This window comes from Eurosta solidaginis, chromosome 3, assembly GCF_040869045.1.
Source record: "Eurosta solidaginis isolate ZX-2024a chromosome 3, ASM4086904v1, whole genome shotgun sequence".
In the NCBI taxonomy this organism is placed as follows: Eukaryota; Metazoa; Arthropoda; class Insecta; order Diptera; family Tephritidae; genus Eurosta; species Eurosta solidaginis.
Genome location: NC_090321.1, coordinates 239,401,125 through 239,422,881, shown reverse-complemented (window position 1 = coordinate 239,422,881; position 21,757 = coordinate 239,401,125).

Below are 21,757 nucleotides of genomic sequence, written 5' to 3'. Positions count from 1 at the left end.
TTACCAGCGCAACTCCCTTCGCCGCCATACTATTGCCGCCCCCCACCAAGTCGCTCTTTACTTTAGCGTTGGTAGCATTGGTAGCCCTCCCTCGTTCACTAGGGCGTATGGATGCCAATGCTGTTGTCCTTCTCCCTGTGGAGGAGAACGGATTATCATTTGCTTGTTTTTTTTTATTTTTGTTGTTCATCTTGTTCGTACGACCCCTTGCTAGACGAGGCCAGCTTAGGGTCACTTTATTGAAAGGGGGAAAAGTGTCGTCCGCCGCGACAGAGCCCCTTACCGCGGTAAGACCATTTTTACTCTCTGAGGCGGCCCGGTGTCAGAGAGGCTCCGTACAAATACAGCCAGATTAACCTCCCGGCTGCAAACCATCCAATGGGCACGGTGCCGCATAACACCCTGGATTGGGAGGGGACAGATCTTGGTCATCGCTCACCCCAGGACTAGGCCACCGCAGCCATGGAGATCCATGTGAACCTGCATCCTACTGGGTGGCATAGTCCCGTGGTCAGCGACTAAGCCCTCGCATCGCGGCAAGATGTCTGCCCTTCGCGAGGGGTACAATTTGATTACTCTTTCTGACTAAAAAATGAGTTATCATACAATTGAACAAAAGAAATAATCAAATATGAATACTTTTGATGATCAAAAACTGAAAAGCATTTTTCGATCACTTTTTGGAATCATTTTTGAAGTACTTTTATGATTAAATTTTAATATTTCATAAAAACCAACAAAAAATAATCAAATATGCTTACCTTTGATGATCAAAAACTGAATATAGTTTTTCAATCACATTTTGGAATCATATTTGAATCAAATGTATTTACTTTAGGTGATCAAAAATTTATAATCATTTTTCAATCAGCTTTCTGAATGTTTTCTGACTATATTTGTTGACTGAATAATGAGTTTTATACTTGTTAAAACTTTACTTTTCATTGAAAATCTTATTTTTTCACATACACACATTTTTTCAATCATGAAGTTCAGAAAAATATGTATATAAAATTTGTATTATTAAAATATTCTTCAAGACAATGTAATGCAAATGCTGCTCGTGCCCGAAGATTTCCCCATTTCTCCACCTTCGGCTTCCCAGAAAATACATAATAGTTGGACAATACAAAAGTTGTGAACTATTTGACCAGGTAAGTGAAACTCTCTTGACATATGTACCTGGATATGCCTTCAACATCCCGTGCCGTATCGTATTTTAAGATATTGACGACCATACCTGATGTTGGATGTTGTAGTCGCAGGTGTATATAGGTCAAGTTTGTTTGCGAGTGACCTGTGGTTCAAATAGCTCACTTCCGCATGCTTTCTGCCCCTGATGAAATAAGATTATTATGTAGTATCTATTTAGAATGAGATATGAAGAATAAATGCATCATAATCGCTTTCAAAAATGATTCAAAAATCTCAACCAAAACGATTGAAATATGTTCACGAACATGATCAGAAAATTACTCTTAAAAGTAGTCAAATATTACTCTAAAACAATTAAAGCTCAATTTTACAATGATATCAAATATGAACAAAAAGCGTTTCGAAATGTGAATCATAAATGATTATTCAAGAATAATCACATTTATGGTACATTTTTCTCCCGACGATACGTTAATTTTCGAACAGAAAATGCTTTTTAATTTGAACGTTTTTAATCATCTTGGGGTATGATATTTGAATATTTTTTGATCAAAATTTTCAAAAAATGCTGGCTGGGGACATGTGTGTGTGGCTGCTTGCTTTGCTGTTGTGCATTTATTTACTAGCAGCATAGTAACATATCGAACTGCTTATATTTGCTACACTATGTTAAAATTAAAAGAAAATTAAATACGTTAAAATCAAAGAACGACGGTTTATTGTTTATAATTAGGTGTGTTATCGGCGAGGTAAAAGCGGGTGATATCAAAATTTTATAAATTTTCTATCGATAACAAAAGTTATTAATAATTTACCGATTTTATATCGACGAGTTATAGGTTTGTTGTCGACTTATTACTGATATTGTAGTATCGCGTGGAATTCATCCCATTTCAAATACGCTTAACATTACAAACGCTCGTTCATTGACCCAGGTAAGTACCATAAGTTCATTCGCTTTCACTAAGTCACCTAATGCATTAATGCGTCATACCCAAATTGCTCAAGTAGGAATCATATTGACAATATGTATAGGTGGACGCCTTTTCGAGATATCGCCATTAGGGTGGGCCAGGGTGACTCTAGAATGTGTTTGTACGATATGGGTATCAAATGAAAGGTGGTAATGAGTATTTTAAAAGGGAGTAATCCTTAGTTCTATAGGTGGACGCCTTTTCGAGATATCGCCATTAGGGTGGGCCAGGTGTGACTCTAGAATGTTTGTACGGTATGGGTATCAAACGAAAGGTGTTACTGAGCATTTTAAGAGGGAGTGGGCATGAGGTCTATAGGTGGACGCCTTTTCGAGATATCGTCATTAGGGTGGGCCAGGGGTGACTCTAGAATGTGTTTGTACGATATGTGCATCAAACGAAAGGTGTTACTGAGCATTTTAAGAGGGAGTGGGCATTAGGTCTATAGGTGGACGCCCTTTCGAGATATCGCCATTAGGGTGGGCCAGGGGTGACTCTAGAATGTTTGTACGATATGGGTATCAAACGAAAGGTGTTACTGAGCATTTTAAGAGGGAGTGGGCATTAGGTCTATAGGTGGACGCCTTTTCGAGATATCGCCATTAGGGTGGGCCAGGGGTGACTCTAGAATGTGTTTGTACGATATGGGTATCAAATGAAAGGTGGTAAGGAGTATTTTAAAAGGGAGTAATCCTTAGTTCTATAGGTGGACGCCTTTTCGAGATATCGCCATAAAGGTGGACCAAGGGTGACTCTAGAATGTTTGTACGATATGGGTATCAAACGAAAGGTGTTACTGAGCATTTTAAGAGGGAGTGGGCATTAGGTCTATAGGTGGACGCCTTTTCGAGATATCGCCATTAGGGTGGGCCAGGCTGACTCTAGAATGTGTTTGTACGATATGGGTATCAAATGAAAGGTGGTAAAGAGTATTTTAAAAGGGAGAAATCCTTAGTTCTATAGGTGGACGCCTTTTCGAGATATCGCCATAAAGCTGGACCAAGGGTGACTCTAGAATGTTTGTACGGTATGGGTATCAAACGAAAGGTGTTACTGAGCATTTTAAGAGGGAGTGGGCATTAGGTCTATAGGTGGACGCCTTTTCGAGATATCGCCATTAGGGTGGGCCAGGGTGACTCTAGAATGTGTTTGTACGATATGGGTATCAAATGAAAGGTGGTAATGAGTATTTTAAAAGGGAGTTATCCTTAGTTCTATAGGTGGACGCCTTTTCGAGATATCGCCATTAGGGTGGGCCAGGTGTGACTCTAGAATGTTTGTACGATATGGGTATCAAACGAAAGGTGTTACTGAGCATTTTAAGAGGGAGTGGGCATTAGGTCCATAGGTGAACGCCTTTTCGAGATATCGCCATTAGGGTGGGACAGGGGTGACTCTAGAATGTTTGTACGATATGGGTATCAAACGAAAAGTGTTACTGAGCATTTTAAGAGGGAGTGGACATTAGGTCTATAGGTGGACGCCTTTTCGAGATATCGCCATTAGGGTGGGCCAGGGGTGACTCTAGAATGTTTGTACGATATGGGTATCAAACGAAAGGTGTTACTGAGCATTTTAAGAGGGAGTGGACATTAGGTCTATAGGTGGACGCCTTTTCGAGATATCGCCATTAGGGTGGGCCAGGGTGACTCTAGAATGTGTTTGTACGATATGGGTATCAAACGAAAGGTGTTACTGAGCATTTTAAGAGGGAGTGGACACTAGGTCTATAGGTGGACGCCTTTTCGAGATATCGCCATTAGGGTGGGCCAGGGGTGACTCTAGAATGTTTGTACGATATGGGTATCAAACGAAAGCTGTTACTGAGCATTTTAAGAGGGAGTGGGCATTAGGTCTATAGGTGGACGCCTTTTCGAGATATCGCCATTAGGGTGGGCCAGGGGTGACTCTAGAATGTTTGTACGATATGGGTATCAAACGAAAGGTGTTACTGAGCATTTTAAGAGGGAGTGGACACTAGGTCTATAGGTGGACGCCTTTTCGAGATATCGCCATTAGGGTGGGACAGGGGTGACTCTGGTATGTTTTTGTACGATATGGATATCAAATCAAAGGTATTAATGAGGGTTTTAAAAGCGAGTGGCCCTTAGATGTATATGTGAAGGCGTTCTCGCGATATCGACCAAAATGTGGACCAGGTGATCCAGAAAATCATCTGTCGGGTACTGCTAATTTATTTATACATACAATACCACTAACAGTATTCCTGCCAAGATTCCAAGGGCTGTTGATTTCGCCGTGTAGAACTTTTTCATTTTCTTCTACTTAATATGGTAGGTCTCACACCCATTTTACAAAGTTTTTTCCAAAGTTATATTTTGCGTCAATAAACCAATCCAGTTACCATGTTTCATCACTTTTTTCGTATTTGGTATAGAATTATGGCATTTTTTTCATTTTTCGTAATTTTCGATATCGATAAAGTGGGCGTGGTTATGGTCAGATTTCGCCCATTTTTTACACCAAGAAAAAGTGAGCTCAGGTAAGTACGTGGGCTAAGTTTAGTGAAGATATATCGGATTTTGCTCAAGTTATTGTGTTAATGGCCGAGCGGAAGGACAGACGGTGGACTGTGTATAAAAACTGGGCGTGGCTTCCACCGATTTCGCCCATTTTCACAGATAACAGTTACCGTCATAGAATCTATGCTCCTACCAAATTTGAGAAGGATTGGTAAATTTTTGTTCGACTTATGGCAATAAAAGTATTCTAGACAAACTAAATGAAAATGGGCGGAGCCACGCCCATTTTGAAATTTTCTTTTATTTTTGTATTTTGTTGCATCATATCATTACTAGAGTTGAATTTTGACTTAATTTACTTATATACAGTAAAGATATTAAATTTTTTGTTAAAATTTGAATTTATAAAATTTTTTTTTTAAAAAGTGGGCGTGTTCTTCATCCAATTTTGCTAATTTTTATTTAGCACAGATAGAGTAATAGTAGTAACGTTCCTGCCAAATTTCATCATGATATCTTCAACGACTGCCAAATTACAGCTTGCAAAACTTTTAAATTACCTTCTTGTAAAAGTGGGCGGTGCCACGCCCATTGTCCAAAATCTTACCAATTTTCTATTCTGCGTTATAACGTCAACCCATCTACCAAGTTTCGTCGCTTTATCTGTCTTTTGTAATGAGTTATCGCACTTTTTCGGTTTTTCGAAATTTTCGATATCGAAAAAGTGGGCGTGGTTATAGTCCGATATCGTTCATTTTAAATAGCGATCTGAGATGAGTGCTCAGGAACCTACATACCAAATTTCATCAAGATACCTCAAAATTTACTCAAGTTATCGTGTTAACGGACGGACGGACGGACGGACATGGCTCAATCAAATTTTTTTTCGATCCTGATTATTTTGATATATGGAAGTCTATATCTATCTCGATTCCTTTATATATGTACAACCAACCGTTATCCAATCAAACTTAATATACTCTGTGAGCTCTGCTCAACTGAGTATAATAAATTAATAAAGATCACCAAACTAACTTAATAAAAAATATTAAGTTGGTCGTGTCATTATTTTGACATGAGAAAGAGAATATTGAGATAAAATTATTAGCAGAAATAATGAACGCTTTGAGAGGAACATAATTCACCATAGCAAAATGTGTTTCAAGTTATCAATCCGGATATCGCCATATCAGTCAACTCCTACATCTATGAAAGGAAGCAAAAATATCACCTAATCATATGTTTTTCCTATCTTAACGTAACTTATCGCAGCCCTTGCATCCGCTTCTTGTATTTCATCATTGCGCGATATTCGTAACTCGAACGTTAAAACTCTACATCGGTATATATACCGATTCGATACCATGGATTTTTCATTTTATTTCATTTAATTGTGTGCATTGAGCATTTTCAATTTAGTTGGTTCATTAAATTAAAATTAATGGGAAAATCCGAACAGCTTTTCAAATCGATTTCGAAAATTTTTCTCGAATTAGAAAACCGCAAAATGTCTAATACCCACATTTCAGCCGGAGATAGTAGATTATGGCAAACACGTAAATATGCTTGTAAGGGACTATGTTAATACTGTAACGAATTCTGGGGATTTCTGATATTTATACACCTTCTGTTAACGTTCGAATCGCTAAACTGTTTAATAAATCACTCCAATATTCAGTATTGCAAACCAGTATTCATTTAGATTACTTTGGGAGTAGTACAATAATACTTCAATATCACGTAATTCACAACTAATGCGTGTTTAAATCAAACTGATTAGTTATTACTCAGCTTGCGCAGCTTTTATACTCTCTGTTGCTTCGTCAGCATATTTCACCTTCTAGAACTGTTATATCTCCAGCTTGGTAATTTTGTTATATGCGTGTGTATGTGTGTGTAAGAACTTCGGCTGATGACTACATGTTTGTGTGTGAGATATCTCTTCACTTTGAACCGCTGTGTAAACGATGATTGGTGTGTTCATGTACACAAGTGTGGCTTGCTTTAATGTTTTTGTGTTGTGATTATTTACTAACAGCATATTGATCCTAATCTTCGCCACAATGCGCTTACTTAATAACACATTTATTTTATATACTGGTCGCGGATGCGTTGTTACACTAATACGCTTTTCTGTAAGTACACTTTTATCCCGGTTCGTTTCTACGATATGTCTGTACGATACCATGCTGATATGCTTTCACACTGTTACGCTAATACGTTGAAACGCCTTCAAGTTGTTATGCCCAAGTTCACACACTCATAATTTTATACAATTCGGCATATAGAAGTACCTACAAGCTACGCCAAATGAACTGTTAAGTTGGTTCTGTGAAAGACTCTATAAAATCGTCACACAGGAATTTTGATGATGTTATTGATATTATAAATTTTTTTATAGAAACAATTTTAAATAAAAATTTTAAAACTTCTTGGTTTTATTTATAGTTTAGAGTCGTGATCTACCAAAACGATGAATAATTTCGTAAAAAATAAATATTTTGGGAAATAACGGACAAAGTGTATACGTGTGAATATTTGTAAAATAGCGATGCACTGTCTTAATGTAATAGTAATACTCTGAGTTTGTTTAGCAATTGTCAACTCAGGGGTTTAAGATTTCTGGGGTTTTGGGTTTGTTGGTTTGCTCAAGCGCAAGTCCTTGTGAATAGGATAAATCAGAAAAGTGGGGATTAGAGAAAAATGAAAATTGACGATAAAAATGAAAAGAATTAAAAAGGCAAAATCAAAAATGCAAATAAAACGCAAAGACCCATCCACTATTTGAAAGCTTTTAATTTTTTGTTTGGAGAGATTTGTGTTCCTTCTGCGCTTCCGCATGGATATACCAGCTTTTGGTCAATATCTTTGTTAGAAGCACTAACAAAAGCAACAAAAGTGCTAAATACAAAGTAGTTGACGATTATAGTTTTGGTGATGTGGTTTCCTACCATACTATGGGTTTCACGTAATATTCAAGAGGTAGGTCACAAGGGCGTAGCCAGGATTTGATTTATGAACAATCAGGGGGGGAGGGAGGGCGGGGGCAATCCAATTTAATTTTTTTTTTACGAGGAGGAAGCATCGAAAGACTCAAAGTTAGTGTGGGACTTTAACAGCACTAAACCTCCTACTGTCTGAGTACCATACACCCCCGGTACCACCGTCAAGTATTCTGTAGGGAGGTAGGTTGAGCACTAAGCTCTACGTCTGTCGGGGTCAGGTTGCGCAATTCCATCCAATTCAATGTCAAGAAACAAGAAGCAGTGAATTATATAAGTGCCAAACGGCGTGGAGTACCATATCCTTTCTTTTATCCTTGACCATTTTCCTATGTACACTCATCATGCATAATCCTAAAAAAATGAATCATATTCATCATTACAATCCGAGAATAGCTTTCGGATTTTCATAACTTTTCTTACAATTCAAACGATTTTCGACCATCGTTGAGCAAAGCCAAGTCTTTACTCTTCTCAACGTGCTAATGATCCGTTCTATAGAACTTGTCGTACAAGGTAATGCGATAGCAATATACAAAGCAAGCTTCGTCGTTGGATAAAACATTTCCGTTTCTTGAACGACATCACACAGGTCTAAATTATGAGGATCTTCAGCTTTTAAGTTTTTGTCCTTCCAATGAAAATACCACAATTCGGCCTCCGCAGACAAAGTTGTAAGACCGTAAAACTGAATAAAATTTTCTGTTGCTTTTTTGAGGTCTCGGAAATTCATTTTCAACATGTTAGCTGGGTGCAAGTGAAACAATGTATACGCTGGCAAGTTCTCTTCAGGAAATCTTTGCTCCAGCGGTGCGACAAGTGAATCTAAGTACGGAATTGAAAGTGATCTCTTCCAAAATTGAGTGTCATCAGAAGCAGGATGATTCGAGCGATGTTTTTTACGGTCCACGGTCTTGGGTTTTTGTAGTTCTAATCCTAGTTGTTCAGCAATCGACTTTGAATCTGTCAGAAGTTCATAAATTCCAGAATCCGCATTTATTCGATGATCTTTTGCTAATTGAATGATCCGTTCGATTTGTTTTCTGCACGAAAGAAGATCGAACTGCTTTGATTGTAAAATATTAACCACTGGCTCAAGATAAGACGAGTATTTCAAAATCAAAGAAAGACATATGATGAAAGTTGATTGAGTGACAGCTGAGAGCAGCTGAAAAGCAGTTGTTTTTGTTGAAGTGTTTCCTTCGATGGACATCCATTAACGATGCTGACAAAGTGCTATAGAAAGATCGAAATACTCCTGTATTTCTCTGACCATAGTAAAAAGCAGGAATATGTGGAACATATTTCCTTCTGGCAAGAGAACAACGATAAAAATTGGTGCCGTCCTTGATTGTTGCAGTAGTGTTACGAATTTCGGGGACTTCGTTTAAATCATTTACTACTAAATTGAATTTGTGACTTGCGCAATTAAAGTATAAAGCTTGAAGATATTTCCCCTCAAAATAGCTTGCACACCATTTTCTTTTCAGGATCAAGTCCTGTTTCAGTGATAAAATTATCTATTGCGCTGGCATTTGTTTTGGCATCCATGTTTAGTTCAACAAAACCTACAAATTCTTCTCGAATAACTTGCTTTTCTTCATCGTAGAATCTGATACCAATTGATAATTGTTCATTTCATGCTAGTCACGGCTTTCGTCCCCCATAAGACTGAATCCTGTAGCTTTTTTTGCATCGTTCCTAATGTCCACAAAAAGTGATGATTTCATTCTGGATTTGGGGCGAGGTGTAAGTAGCACTTTTTCCGCTTCTTAAAAATGCTGTTTAAGATGCTGATCACCCGCTTTGGTTTGGAGGCCGAGTAGGTCATAAAATACACCTTAAAGCATAAAATAGTTTTCGAAGTTTGCTCCAAATCATGAGATATGAGGATAGAAGTAAAAGTTTTGAAACAATAAGCAGAACAAGGCAAATTAAACAAGGGAGAATTGATAACTGAGACATTTTAGGTTTGCATGAATTGTTACTTCAAAAAATTGCAAACAAGCGCATTAACCCTTTGTGGCCTAAGCATATATTTTGGATCTTACACATGATTCAACTACTACAGGTTTGCTCACGCGAAGCACTCGAAATCAAAAGTCAGTACGTGTTGCTTTTACTTAGCATGGAAAAGGGGGAGAAATTATACCTTTCTCAGCAGAAATTGTAATAGAAAAGGACTTAAAGTAGTATGTAGTAGTAGAAGTGTTTTCAGAAAATTGTAGATTTCAAACTAAATATTTCGTCACTTTGGCAACCAGGTTTCACAAAAAATATAACCGCTCGGTCGGAGTCGCTTTTCATCCGAACTAGATGCCTTAAAGAATTGAACAACTGATATTCTGAGTAAATCCGTAAACAGCACAACTTATGAATGTCTTCTTACACTGATTTATTCTAGAATATCACTTATTACGGATGCGAGTTGTTGTTTTTTTTTCAACAAAAGTATTCAAATCGAAAATTTTGTGTGTTTACAAAAAAAATAAAATTTTTCGGAAGTCAACGGGGTAAATATTTTTTTCATTTGAAACAACAACTCATACAGAGAAGGGAGAACTGTCAAGTTCACTATTATTTTGTTAAGCTATTGCATAGATTTTATCGCGGGCTTGGCGACTAAATCAAAAAAAACCGTAACGGATATTTGTCAAAAAAGTTTCGAAAAGGCTCAAAAAGGTTCGAAAAGGTTCGTAAAGGTTCGGTGATAGCAACAGGCCAAATACATAAAATTGGATCTCTATCATAAACCGCGGTGGGCACCACTACATTTACACGGTTACCAAATTGAGAATGTGTTAGTAAACACGAACGCGTAGCGAGCACGAAAGCAAAATCAACTATTTATTTAGTTTGATTTCAATGCTTGAACGGTGAACACGTCTCACACGCACTCTTTGGTACTCTGTTTTAAGCGCGCGTGCGACACTTCCTTACCGTGCGACCATCGAAATCAAACTAAAAGAGCTGTCGTTGATTTTCAAGAAGTAGCCATTGTGCTATCGCTTATCGTATACATATATGGTCGCTTACAAACCAACCTAATAAAAACGCACTGCGTTTTTTTAGCGCACGCAAACAACCGGCGTTTTTTGCACTAACCCAAATAAGCATGCGTTGCGACAATGTAAAGCATGTGACAAACGTCAAATCTAAATGTCACGCAGAACAAAAATTGGAAATCGAGTTAGGTTTTCACGCAGCAAATTCAATTTGAGTTGCTCTCATACAAGTTGTATCTGCATGAGACATTTTTGACAGAAAATTACTTGCGTGCTTAGGTTGGCTTGTTAGCAGGTGCTAAGCTCACGCCCACGCCGGATCATAAAGTTAAAGTTAAAGCTAAAGCTAAAGTTAAAGTTAAAGTTAAAGTTAAAGTTAAAGTTAAATTTAAAGTTAAAGTTGAAGTGAATGTTAAAGTTAAAGCGAAAGTTAAAGTTAAAAATAAAGTTAAAGATAAAGTGAAAGTTAAAGTTAAAGTTAAAGTTAAGGTTAAAGTTAAAGTTAAAGTTGAAGTGAATGTTAAAGTTAAAGCTAAAGTTAAAGTTAAAAATAAAGTTAAAGTTAAAGTGAAAGTTAAAGTTAAAGTTAAGGTTAAAGTTAAAGTTAAAGTGAATGTTAAAATTAAAGCGAAAGTTAAAGTTAAAGTTAAAAATAAAGTTAAAGTGAAGGTTAAAGTTAAAGTTAAAGTGAATGTTAAAGTTAAAGCGAAAGTTAAAGTTAAAAATAAAGTTAAAGTTAAAGTCAAAGTTAAAGTTAAAGTTAAAGTTAAAGTTAAGGTTAAAGTTAAAGTCAAAGTTAAAGTTAAAGTTAAAGTTAAAGTTAAAGTTAAGGTTAAAGTTAAAGTTAAGGTTAAAGTTAAAGTTAAAGTTAAAGTTAAATTTAAAGTTAAAGTTACAGTTAAAGTTAAAGTTAAAATTAAAGTTAAAGTTAAAGTAAATGTTAAAGTTAAAAATAAAGTGAATGTTAAAGTTAAAGCGAAAGTTAAAGTTAAAAATAAAGTTAAAGTTAAAATGAAAGTTAAAGTTAAAGTTAAGGTTAAAGTTAAAGTCAAGGTAAAAGTTAAAGTCAAAGTTAAAGTTAAAGTTAAAGTTAAAGTTAAAGTTAAAGCCAAAGTTAAAGTTAAAGTCAAAGTTAAAGTTAAAGTGAAAGTTAAATATTAACTTCTGATTTATTCAATAAAAGTAAAAAATTTGTTTCCTTATCGGTCACCACGCTTAAAAAGGTTAACTTGAATTAATATCAAAGAAAACAAAATGTTGCATAAATATTATAATTGCATAAGTTGATAATATGCAATAGCTTTACCGCGGCAGTCCCCGAGTGCCACACGTCCTTTTTTAATATAATTTGAGCTGTAATATCAAATTTGTCTTATCTACAACACTTCTATTCTATCACAACTGAAAATGAAAAGTGGTATTTAGCTGAAGTGAAGATACACAATTCTATATAAATCTGTAATTTACGAAGCTTCACTGGATGAGTCTTGATCTCCATAATACAAATGAAGTGCAAAGTGCGCATTACTGAACAGGAAAATCAAAATGCGGTTAATTTAGAACGACCAAGTCTCAAGGCGGCTACCGTAGTGTGATGGTAGCGTGCTCCGCCTACCACACCGAATGCCCTGGGTTCACACCCCGGGCAAAGAAACATCAAAATTTTAGAAATAAGGTTTTTCAATTAGAAGAAAATTTATTAAGCGTGGTCGCCCCTCGGCAATGTTTGGCAGCCTGGCCTTTACTTGAAAAATTTTAATTGATAAAACTTATTTTGGTAATATTCTAGAAAAGACGCGCTTCGAATTCTGTATCCGAAGGCGGGAGTACAAAATTTTGCTTTGTCAAAAGATACTCACCAAAAAAAAAAAACACAAAATGACCCCGGATATATATATTTATATGCGCTAGTGCATATATATATTATGGTGGATGTCAAGCCCGGCTAAGTGCCAGGTCCCTGACACAGTTCAGTAAGATTTTGTAGTATCATCGTAATATATATATTTGTACACATTTGTGCATATATGTATTATGGTGGATGTAATTTGTGGCGCCCGATGGTAATTTGAATTTTTGTGGAGTTTTCTCATTGCGCCATTGCGATTTTATGAAATATAATAGATTTATTAATTAATACAATATCACGAAACAAACAATAATACACCAAAAAAGTGTGTAAAAGCATTTCAAAAGCGGGCGGCAGAAAATTCACCATCCAAAATTTCAGCAAACTCAGCCTGAATAACGTGTTGGCGCCTCTTTTTGGAATTACCAAGGTTAATTGCTGACTGCGATTTTATAGAAATGTGACTAAATCTAACTAAATGGTAGCCATTGTGATTAAAAGTGCTAAGGTTATCAGTAGTAAACATCTTAAGTTAGGTTAGGTTGAACTGGCCGGTCCATAGGGACCTCACATAGACTGAATAAGTCCGTAGTGAAACCAGAAGCTTGTTTTAACGACCAAACTGAAAAACCCTATCAAAAACCAGAAACTATGTTATAAAATAACTCCGCCCTCTTTGCAAATACTAGAAGCTTCCTAGGATTTAAGCCACTTGCTGCTTCTAGATCTGACAGCTGTAATTCTCCTAATAGCAGGAGTCTTAGCCTGGAAAGCGCAGGGCAAGAGCACAGAACGTGCTCGATCGTTTCCTCATCCAGCCCGCGCTTCCGACACCTGCTATCACTGACCAAGCCTAATTTACAGGTATGTGACGCCAGAAGGCAGTGTCCAGTCAGAATACCCGTCATGAGTCTACAGTCCTCTCTTTTTAATGATAGAAACAACTTTGTTAGTCTAAGGTTGTAAGACCTGCATATAATCTTCGACACTTTACAGCCCCGCACTTGAAACCACGCCTTTCCTGCTTGGTCGATCATGTGCACCTCTCGCCTTCGCCTAATTTCGCCCAGTCTAATTGAGACGTCTACGGAGCAAGCTTTAAGGGATGCGCCCTTTTTAGCTAGTTCATCCGCTTTTTCACTCCCATCTATTCCCACATATGCTTCTCCCTGTCCCGATTCTCTCCAGGGACTGCTTACACTCTAACCCGCTTATATGCTGTGGTATGCGAGATTGTTGCTTTAATTGCTGCTTCACTGTCAATATAAAAGTTAACACGATTGCAGGTTGGGCTATTTTCTTCCAGGGTTTCTATGCTTTGGTTAGGGCTACTATTTCCATTTGGAAAACGCTACAGTAATCCGGCAGCCTGTAGGATCTGTTTATTTCCGGATCAGCACAGTATACCACTGACCCTACTCCTTCCACTACTTAGTAAACATCTTACCTTTAACAAATTTGCGTATGCCCATCTTTGTAATTTATTATTAAACAATTCAACTTTTATTTTATTTTTTTGAACTTTAAATCAGTGGCAGAGAAACTAAGTCTCAATAAACCAAATGTATTCCAAGAATTTTGTATTCAAATCCAAGTAATTGTAATACTTACATACTTTCCACTTCAAAAATAGAATTAAATTGTAATAACGACGTGATAAAAACTATTACTCAAGTAGTCATATTTGGACATGAAATACTACAGGGTGATCAATTGCATTCAACTTCACCAAAATTTGGTACCCCAACTAAAAAGTTGAACCGATAAAAACATCTGTAAACTTTTGCCATTTTTTTTACTTTTTTTCGGTAAATTGTTATCGGATTTAGGTGGGAGAGAGGGGGCGGGGTGGGGGGGTTTGTCAAGCGCAAAAAATAAAAAATTCATCCCATTAAAATTAAAAATGGCAAAAAAAAAAATTTAAGTAATTGTGTAAATAAAAAAAAACTGTAAGCTTCATCAATTTAGGGGTGGGCACTTGCCCCCCCCCCCCCCCACCGCCTGCCTACGCCCATGGTAGGTCATAAGAAAATCGAAAATGCAAACCCTCCATTTACATATATACATCCCACTTTACGTCATGGTTTGCCATACAGTGGTAACTTATATTTTTTAATATTTTCGGTCATTAAGCAATTCCATGGTTTTGTGATATGAATGAAAGGAGCATTGTGCTAGTTTGAGCTTGTAAGGTAGCTGTAGAAGTCCCGTCAAAAGAGCATATTTACCTTATAAAGATTTGTACCGAGTTTTAGTTAAGAGCAAGAAGATGCTAGATGCACGTAGTGCCTATCACCCAAACTCTCTAAATGGGTATTTTCGACAATTGTCAAACACATACTTTACTATGGCTTTGATAGGCAGCAACTCCAAAAAGTACGCATACCACAAAACTTAAGGTGTTATCAGCATTGAAGGCCATTCTATATATCTCGACTGCAGATCTAATGGCCAAAAATGTCACGTTAGCAACTGCACCGAGGCTTAAAGTATTTGGGTCCAAACAGTATAGCGCCATCTAATATCGGGAAGACGAAATATATGCTCCCGAGCCTGAGCTTCGAAAGAGATATCGGAGCCTGAGTTGAGCCGGATGGTTGCGCCAGGTTACAGAGATGGCAAAACATACTATAAACGTGTATATCGATGGTTGTAAATAAACGAAAGGGGTCGGGTTTGCTGTTTACTGTGTCGATGTAGAAAAAGACTGCCAGATGAGGACTTGAGCATAAATTCTAAAATACATTTTCTACAGTCTTGGACATCCACAAAAGAAGTAGTGAGTCGACCTCATCTCATCACGATAGCTTCAGCAGAGGAGCATCTGTGGCACACGCCTACAGTGTAGCTTCAGAGTGATAACGTAGTGTCCAATAATGACGCCCGTTATTAATTTTATTGCAGATTTGTTACATTTAGTAAGCAAACTTTTCCCATGTACCAATAAACAGATCCCGCATTAAAAAATGGGAGAGCAAAAAATCATAATTAGCTGTGAAATAAGTTTTCTCGACGTGACGTCACGCTTTTGACAACATGTTTCATTGCTAACGCAGTGTTCAGACTTTATTCCAGTCGGAGTATTTTGCTCCGCTCTTACCTCCTACTACATTTTGTATCTCAAAGTTTTATTTAGGTCCAGTTGAAAACTAAATAATATTACTACCAAATATCTTTTGGTTGAAGTTTTTATTGTATACGTATAAAAAGCTGATTCTTTCCAAGTGAAGATTGGATGAAATGGCGTGAATTCGTTGTTCGCGTCTCAAAATATGTTTGTTCACATTTTTTTTTTTGTACTTTTTTCGTACGGAATGAGAATAGAAGGAGTAAAATGTAAGCAAAAAATGTATCCGGGCGCGATCTGCAAATCCTGCCAAAATTCAACGTGCTGTATGTTCTTGAAGTTTTATATAAAAATGAAGTACGTTGAGTCAGTGAGGTCAGTTAACCCTGTTTTGCGATAACAGTCGCCAATTGGGGGCACCAAGCAAGGTCAAATCTCCCTCCAACTGTCTCTTGCAACTAAGTGGATGCTTCTATTTCCTCTGTTTACAAACTGCCGGAGCGTATTCGTTCGCCCGCATTACATGCCCTAGCTAGCGAAGCCTTTATCAATCGCTGCACTGTCGTCATATCTGCATAAAGCTCATATAGCTCATCATTATACCCCTTCGATACTCGCCGTCGACATCACGGATAAGACTATAAACCTTCCGGAGAACTTTTCTCTCGAATTCTCCAAGAGCCATCTCAACTTCTCTCGACACCTTCCATGATTCCGAGCCATACATCAGGACAGGTATGATGCGTGACTTGTGGAGCGAGAATTTTGTTCGTCGAGGGAGGACTTTACTTTTCAATTGCCTAAAGAAGCACTTGTTGGCAAGATTTATTCTCCGTTTGAATTCTAGGCCGACATTGTTTTTATACTCAGTTGAGCAGAGCTCACAGAGTATATTAAGTTTGATTGGATAACGGTTGGTTGTACATATATAAAGGAATCCAGATAGATATAGACTTCCATATATCAAAATTATCACGATCGAAAAAAAATTTGATTGAGCCATGTCCGTCCGTCCGTCCGTTAACACGATAACTTGAGTAAATTTTGAGGTATCTTGATGAAATTTGGTATGTAGGTTTCTGAGCACTCATCACAGATCGCTATTTAAAACGAACGATATCGGACTATAACCACGCCCACTTTTTCGATATCGAAAATTTCGAAAAACAGAAAAAGTTCGATAATTCATTACAAAAGACAGCTAAAGCGACGAAACTTGGTAGATGAGTTGAACTTATGACGCAGAATAGAAACTTAGTAAAATTTTGGACAATGGGCGTGGCACCGCCCACTTTAAAAAGAAGGTAATTTAAAAGTTTTGCAAGCTGTAATTTGGCAGTCGTTGAAGATATCATGATGAAATTTAGCTGGAACGTTACTCCTATTACTATATGTACGCTTTCCACGCCCACTTAAACAAATTTTTTTTTAAAGTAATATTTTAACAAAAAATTTAATATCTTTACAGTATATAAGTAAATTATTTCAACATTCAACTCCAGTAATGATATGGTGCAACAAAATACAAAAATAAAAGAAAATTTCAAAATGGGCGTGGCTCCGCCCTTTTTCATTTAATTTGTCTAGGATACTTTTAACGCCATAAGTCGAAAAAAAATTAACCAATCCTTTTGAAATTTGGTAGGGGCATAGATTTTATGACGTTAACTGTTTTCTGTGAAAACGGGCGAAATCAGTTGATGCCACGCCCAGTTTTTATACACAGTCTTTCGTCTGTCCTTCCGCATGGCCGTTAACACGATAACTTGAGCAAAAATCGACATATCTTAAAAGAACTTAGTTTACGTGCTCACTTTATCTTGGTATGAAAAATGAACGAAATCCGACTATGACCATGCCCACTTTTTCGATATCGAAAATTACGAAAAATGAAGAAATGCCATAATTCTATACCAAATACGAAAAAAGGGATGAAACATGGTAAGTTAATTGGATTGTTTTATTGACGCGAAATATAACTTTAGAAAAAAACTTTATAAAATGGTTGTGACACCTACCATATTAAGTAGAAGAAAATGAAAAAGTTCTGCAGGGCGAAATAAAAAACCCTTAAAATCTTGGCAGGTATTACATATATAAATAAATTAGCGGTATCCAACAGATGATTTTCTGGGTCACCCTGGTCCACATTTTGGTCGATATCTGGAAAATGCCTTCACACCACTCCCTTTTAAAACTCTCATTAATACCTTTAATTTGATACCCATATCGTACAAGCTCATTCTAGAGTCACCCCTGGTCCAACTTTATGGCGATATCTCGAAAAGGCGTCCACCTATAGAACTAAGCCCCAACGCCCTTTTAAAATACTCATTAACACCTTTCATTTAATACCCATATCGTACAAACATATTCTAAAGTCACCCCTGGTCCACCTTTATGGCGATGTCTCGAAAAGGCGAACACCTATAGAACGAAGGCCCACTCCCTTTTAAAAATACTCACTAACACCTTTCATTTGATACCCATATCGTACAAACAAAGTCTAGAGTCACCCCTTGTCCACCTTTATGGCGATATCTCGAAACGGCGTCCACCTATGGAACTAAGGATTACTCCCTTTTAAAATACTCATTAACGCCTTTCTTTTGATATCTATATTGTACAAACAAATTCTACGGTCACCCCTGGTCCACCTTTATGGCGATATCTCGAAAATGCGAGCACCTATACAACAACCACCACTCCCTTTTGAAACCCTCATTAATACCTTTAATTTGATACCCATATCGTTCAAACACATTCTAGAGTCACCCCTGGTCCACCTTTATAGCGATATTTCGAAACGGCGTCCACCTATAGAACTAAGGCCCACTCCCTTTTAAAATACTCATTAACACCTTTCGTTTGATGCCCATATTGTACAAACAAATTTTAGGGTCACTCCTGGTCCACCTTTATGGCGATATCTCGAAACGGCGTCCACCTATGGAACTAAGGATTACTCCCTTTTAAAATACTCATTAACACCTTTCATTTGATACCCATATCATACAAACGCATTCTAGAGTCAACCCTGATCCACCTATATGGCTATATACCTAAATGGCATCCACCTATAGAACTATGGCCCACTCCCTCATAAAATACTCTTTAATGCCTTTCATTTGATACACATTCCAGGGTTTCCCTCGGTTCATTTTCCTACATGGTTATTTTCCCTTATGTTGTCACCATAGCTCTCAACTGAGTATGTAGTGTTCGGTTACACCCGAACTTAACCTTCCTTACTTGTTGCTTTTAATGCTGCTTCCCAAATGAACGAAATCCTTCAGAGTCTCGAATTTATATCCATCAACAGTGATGTGGCTACAAAGGCCACGATGACCTCAAGTACTTCGTGTTGTCCAAATTTACTGCAAGACCCACTTTTTTTGCTTCTTCATCTTATACCAAATCTTCGCCTCCATGTTTGAACATCCCGGCGGGTATCCCGTCATTACTTGGCACCTTGTGATTTTTTAGCCGTGATATTGGATGCCGAGGAGTATTTTTCATCATCGGCGATCGGGGTGTCGGCTTCGTCTTCCCCCACAATCTGTACGTCAGTTACTAGGTCGCCATTATCGTTCCTACAGGAATCTTCCCCGGTCTTGAAACCTTCTGTCATTAAATAGCATGAAATATGTGTAGTAAACCGAAAATAATAATAATAATATTTTTTTGCGATAAATATCCGGTGGTGTATGTGGTGTGTTAATGGGAGCATTAGTTGTTCATTCTACACGTTTTAGGCCGATTCCATATGCATCTGATATGGCAGACAACTTTCTTGCTGAGAAACAATTCCTGGCAAAATCACAATCGAAAGGTTTGCCTAGACACAAAATCAATTTGATGTTAGTTGTTCGCCCGCTTTCAAAAAGGAAGCAAAAATATACTCCGAAAATTTAATTTTTACTCCGGTGTAGTTGTTTACTCAGGTAAAAGTTTTAAATACTCCGAACACTGGAAGTGAAATATGAGAGAAAATTAATAAAATTTCAAAAGCGCTACGTTATCAAACTTTTTAAAATTCGATTGCAAATACAACAATTCCGGAATGCGGAATCTGGCTCATTCGATTATGAACTGTTCCTACCTTCATATAAATAAGGTCGTAAGGTCTCTCCGTTGGTTTATGAAGAATTCATTGCCCTTGTTGTGCAGTTCAAACAAAGCTGACATTTCCCAGCTTCATTGCTACCTGCAACCGTGGCAATTATAGCGGCCAGTTTTGGTTTCATCTCTTTTTTGACTTACTTCCCCCTTCACTTCACTACATAAATGCTTTGTCTCCTGATGCCACACTAACACACAATTAACATCCATATAATCCTTTGTGCATAGTTTTTTTTTCCTACCTAATCTGATCAACAAAATCCAAAACAACCAATTTGACCAACGAACTTCGGACAAGCGACCAATTCATTGACCACGTAAATGGCCATATCAATGCAATCAAGCGTTGAAGTTATTAGCGACGATTCTCTTTATTTCCGACATTCGTAATCATCAATATTTCTTATCGGAAAAAATACATACATTCATATATTTGTGCTTCTGTATAAAAAATAAAAAGTGTGAATGCAGGACGAAGCATCAGACACTGATCGTCACATAGAGACACACACACATGGGATACGACAAAAGTCTCTGATATGAAAGTTTTTGAAATGACAAGTGAAAAGTTGAAAAACAAACAACAAAACTAGGCCAAGGAACAAATGAAATACTAACAGCAAGACTAGCAGCGAAAAGTATGTTTAATAAAATCGTTTGATTTCTATATTCTTTTTGGTTTTTTTCATTTTAATGGTGTGTGATATGAGGATTAAGGTATGCACGAAGTATTCTGAAGCAACTCAAATAAAGTTATTTAACAAGAAAAAAATAGAGAAGAAAGAAAAATAAAGTTTTGTTGAACAATTTTTCATTTGTTCAACAGAAACAACAGCAAATATTAATAAATTTGCATTAAGGTGGTCTTAAAAAAAGATAATTTCCTGTCTCACCCTTCAGCCGTTATATATAAATATTGGTCCCGATTGCAGACCTTTAAGGTGTGCCGTACAGGGGACAAAGATGAGGTTGCTCTTCGGAGACTCAAAAAATTAAAACTAAATTGCTTGGTTCCTATCACCCAAAATCGTCAAACTTACGACGTACGCAGATGACGTTGCAATTGTGATAAGTTGAAAGTGTCTTCCAACAAACAGCTCTTTGATGGATCAGGCGCGTTGGGATATACTTGTCTGGGCATCTAATATTGTTTTTTTCGCCATCGCGGAGAAGACGGATATGGTTTTGTTTAGTAGAAGGTACAAGATCGCGAATTGGACCAGGTCTAAGCTAGAAGTAGTGACTCTGCAGGAGAAGCCTTGCACAAAAAATGTAGGAACCAGTTTAGATAGTAAGTTATCGTGTAAGCTCAACGTAGAGGAGAGACTGAAGCAGGTCTTGACGGCATTTTAAACATGTAAAAAATGCTGGGATATATGTGGGGTCAATCGCACGCTCTCTTTGTCTCTCGTTGGATATTAATAGCGATTGTAAATCCCATACAATAAAGTCCTTGTTTGGTGAGGCAATCAATGCTAAGCATAACGGGAGCAAGGAAAACATTGTATGCCAATGTATGCCATTCTGCACATTCCACCTGTAGACCCGTTGTTAAAGAACGTAGCGTTAACAACTGCAAGGAGACTTAAAGCCTTGGATCAGCTAGAGCGCAGATCATACAGCCATAGTTAAAAGACGTCACCAAATATTAGATGGACAGACAACTTAGTTCCCCATCTACGCTTCGATGGTTCTCTTAGAGCGACAATAGAGGTGGAAGGTATGCGCAAGAGCGCTCAAATGACCGACGATGCGATAGAACCCCAGCCTGTTAGAGGGCTTGTAGTATACCCGCGGCAGGAACACCTGTCGTAAGAGGCGGCTGATATACCAAATTGATTCAAGGGGTTGCCAGCGCAATATGTAGCTTCTTCAACACAATTGTGAAACTCACCTATCCGTGGCGAATCCTGTTCCTTTAACAGCCGAGGTCCTGGCGATCCCAAGTTCCTTATGGATTATTATTATGGAGGGCAGTATAGCCTAGAAGATTTCATGTGGTCGTACCAAATCGTTCCCGATATGGTCGGGCTAGTACCTTATTGGTGCTTGTTACCGGAACGTACCGGATATGCACCCTTAAAGGACCATCAAAATCGA